The sequence below is a fragment of the Grammomys surdaster genome, unplaced genomic scaffold, assembly GCF_004785775.1.
Source record: "Grammomys surdaster isolate TR1022 unplaced genomic scaffold, NIH_TR_1.0 581, whole genome shotgun sequence".
NCBI classification, from domain to species: domain Eukaryota; kingdom Metazoa; phylum Chordata; class Mammalia; order Rodentia; family Muridae; genus Grammomys; species Grammomys surdaster.
The window spans coordinates 1,207,176-1,211,153 of NW_021605000.1; the positions used below are offsets into that span (position 1 = coordinate 1,207,176).

General features: G+C 46.0%; 1 long non-coding RNA gene across 1 annotated transcript in view; it reads right to left on the reverse strand.

The window, feature by feature from the left end:
- Positions 1 to 305: 305 nt before the first annotated feature.
- LOC114633358 overlaps positions 306 to 3,978 on the reverse strand; it is a 4,956-nt gene continuing 1,283 nt past the window's right edge. The window contains exon 3 of the long non-coding RNA XR_003713193.1: positions 306 to 1,015. This is a non-coding gene — a long non-coding RNA (uncharacterized LOC114633358). The remainder of the gene's footprint in view (positions 1,016 to 3,978) is intronic.

Below are 3,978 nucleotides of genomic sequence, written 5' to 3' on the forward strand. Positions count from 1 at the left end.
CTAGCTAGAGACAGTGGGCTCAGGAAACGTCTGTAGGGAGGGGCTGCTTGGTAAAGTGGAGTTTTGTTTGCCTGTGTGCTGGGGTGGTGCTGGCCCAAGCATTCTCAGTCAGCATGCTCCGCTACTCAACTCAACAAGAGGAAATTGGTAAGTTAGTAAGCTTCATGGAATGTATGTTACACTGTCATCAAAAACAAATAGTGCGTGTTAGATAAACCTACACCTGAAATGTTAGGAATTTCAGGTGCTTTGCTTTCAAGTTAGAGGTATTTGCATAAATGTGATGAGGTATCTGAGGCATGAGACTCAAGCCAAAATGCAAAATTTATTCCTGCTTCATATGCACTTCATTGAACATAAATTGGAGGCAATTGCATACATTTTTAATAATTTTGTGCCCAGATAAATCCCAGTGGAGGAATTTGGCATTTGTGGCACCCTGTTGCCATTCTGAAAGGTTTACATTTTGCATTTCCAAATCACTCAGTTTGTAATTAAAAACAAAGCACAACAAAAAGCCACAGTGGGATTCTCAGCCCCTCAGGATACAAATTTGGAATACAAAGACTTATCCAAGTCTGAATATGCTTGCCCAGGTTTAACAGCTGCTGAGCAGAATGGGCTTACTGCTCATCAAGACCATGGGGCTGCATTGAGCTAGAGTAAGCCTCTTTACAAAAGAAGGAAATTCTGAGGCATTCGATGGCATAGGTGAATGTCTAGGATATGATGGGGCGTGAAATAAGCTAGTTTCAAAACAACAGAGATTTTTCAGGAGACCACTCCCATGAGGGACTTAGAGTTGTGGAGTCCATAGGCACAGGATGCAGAATAGAAGCTGGCAGGGCTGGGAACAGGGTGGAGCAGGGATCTGGTGTTCAATAAATCAGAGTTTCAGTTGTGCCAGATGAGAAATGTCTGCACCTAGGTGCTGGTGCTGGTTATGTGACTGTGTGACCGTATATCTTCCCGAACATCATCACCAACTGGAGAGGCAGGATTCAAACCCAAGACCCTGTGGGGGACAGTGCACACCAAAGCCATAAATAAAAATTACTGGGTGTCTATTTAAAATAAAAACATAGCTTTTTTTTTTTTTAAAGGAGGCCTGGGGGTTGGAGAGGTGGCAGAGTGGTTAGAGCACTTGCTGATTTTCTAGGAGACCCAACATAGGTTCATGTTGAGTGACTCACAACTGCCTGTAGCTCCCGCTTCAGGATGTCCAATGACCTTTTCTAGCTTCTGCAGGTTAATCCCCACACACATAGCATACATTCATACAGTCACACACATACATGTCAATATAAATCTTTAAGGGGTTGAAGAGATGCCTGAGTGGTTAAGAGCACTGGCTGCTTGTAGAGAGTCTGGGTTCGATTTCCAGCACCCATGTGGTAGCTCACAACCATCTGTAACTCTAGTTCCAAGTGAACTGACATCCTCTTCAGTCTCTTCAGACCCTGCCCTCACATGGTACACATACATGCTGGCAAAACTCCCATATACATAGAAGTAACTAAATAAATATGGGGGGGGGGGGGGAATCTTTAAAAGAGAAAGGAACCCTGGGCACTTCGATATCTACACTAATCACTATACTGTATTTCCCAAGAAATTTCCAGCATGGTTTTCCCTCCTCACCTAGAGTGCCCTCCCAGAGGCACCTGTTGAGAATCAGCTGTGTCCTCCTGCCTGTCAAAACGCAAATCCTATTCTCGCAAAAACTGTTTGCCAAGAGGTTGTCAGACAACCAACTGCATGTAATTGAGCTTCTGAAAGAACATGCCCTCGGGTGAGTTTCAAAGAAATGCTACAAATTAAGACAATAGATGATTATGTAAAACATGAGTCAAAACTGTCAGAAGACCACAGTCTCAGAAACTATGAACTTGGCATGTAGGTCTATGCGGCCCCATGGCTGCCCACTGAGGTCATGTCCTCCGTCATTTTAACTAGATGTTTGGCTGCCTTCGGAGACTGCTGTAATCTATATTTCATTGCCTTGTAAGCCTGGATTTGTACAAAAACTCATGAGATGTATTCCCTGAGCCGACAGGAAAACCCACCCAAGCAGACAGAGGAGGTGGTGACAAGGATGCCACAGGAGGAGTGTGCTTTTGACCAGTGAGACTGAGGACTTCCATGGAGGGAGCCTTAGGGTTTCTAAATGGAATGTCAAGTTGACTTGCTGATCAGTACTCTGCCACGCTCCTCTGCCATGCACACTAACCAGAATGTCTCTAACCACTGCCCTCTGCCCTCTTTGGAGGCTCTTTCTGGACTTTAGAGTCCACATGGTCAAGAAAAGCCCCAGAAAGTCACAACCTCTGGAAAATCCCCAGATGATGGCTTGCAAGAACTGACAGACTGCCCCTCCCTTCCTCCTGGGAGAGATAAACTGTTCTCCAGGATTCCTTGGAGTTCACAGGAAATGTTGAGCCTAGTTGCCCACTGTGCAGTTCTGTGCAACAATGCACTGCACGCGCTATCAGCTTCCTACCACTGTTTCTTATGATCACCTCCCACACAGACTACCTGCACAACAGCTTTGTCTCCATTCCTAACCTCTGCACGCTAAGGCTAGGACCTCAGGAAGCGCACATTAAAGGCTGCCTCTTCCATTATCTTGGTTTCTATCTCTGGTTCCTATTAAACATGGCTGAGCAAGAATCAACCAGCTCTCTCAAATGAAGAGCCTGCTTTTGCAACCTGTGCCTTCTCTTCAGACAACTCCAACTGTCCCTAAGACAGCCTCGCCCAGCCAAGATACAGTAAAACTCTCTTTTCCAGAGCAGTAGCAGGGCACTGGGATTCCAGCTCCCTCAACTTGTACTGGCCAGCTACATCCGGTTTCTGCACCTCCAGGGTCTCCAAAGAGAATCCTTGGAGGACCTTCTGCTGAGCTGGGTAAGCTACTGCGCCAGCAGTTTCTGCAACTCTGACTGGGTGGCTGGGGCCCAGTGTGCTGTGCTGCTTCCTCATCCTCGCCATCTTCCTGGTCACCAGAGGTTAGTGTAGGCATTGACCCTAGTTATCTATGTCCCTTGATCTTGGTCTGGTCCTTTGCCCTTTGACCCCACTGTCTGTTGCTTTTAAACATTATCCTGTTCTTTCTGTTGAAGTCACCACTCTGTTGCTGTCCTGTTGGACTGAGCTGACTGTCAACAGCACAGCAAACAAGGGAAAGGAAGGGGCAGGGAGGAGGGGGAGCGGTTTCATTGGCTCAGCTGAGTGGTTAGAAAGAAAGGTTGCTTTTCTTTGTTTCTTCTTGAAGCAAATAACTTGTTTAACTTGGATTGATTGGCCATTTGACCTGGGCTCCCAGGGGCCGGGGAGGCAGGGGGGTGGGGGTGGGGGAGCCTGAGAGAGTCAGTAAATAGATGGGGAGAGTATGGGTTCAAGGACTTCTTTCTTCTACTTCAGATCTGCCACAAAGAAAGAGGAACCGCAGCTGCCTCATCCCCTTTTAAACATTCTGTTTTGAAAACACATTCTTAACATTTTGCTTACAAAACAACCAATCCTCCTCTAAGGTCTCTCTCCATCCAGGCCTTAGGTATTATACTAGGCCTTCAAAGCAAAGGTCTGTGGGCTCTCTCGGTGAACCACCAACTCAGATTTCTGGCTTTAAAAAAAAAATCAAAGAAAAAAACCCTGCCTATACCAAAGGTAAATTGCCAACATTGGAGGATGGGCCTAGGGTGACATTGGCCACAAAGGTGCTTCCCTACATGAGTCACAAACAGGGATCAAAGCCAATGACTGGAACCCAGAAAGAAGTGTGGGCTTGGCAAGATAACCTGCAAAAGGAAACAGCTGGAAAATGCAGTGTCTTTTAGTTAAAAAGGAATGTGTTAGGAATGTCTGTGTAGTTCAGATGAGTGCTTTTGGACTTACTTACTGTTAGTATAAGTTAGTATAAGTCTGTTCCTTCCTTCCTTCCTTCCTTCCTTCCTTCCTTCCTTCCTTCCTTCCTTC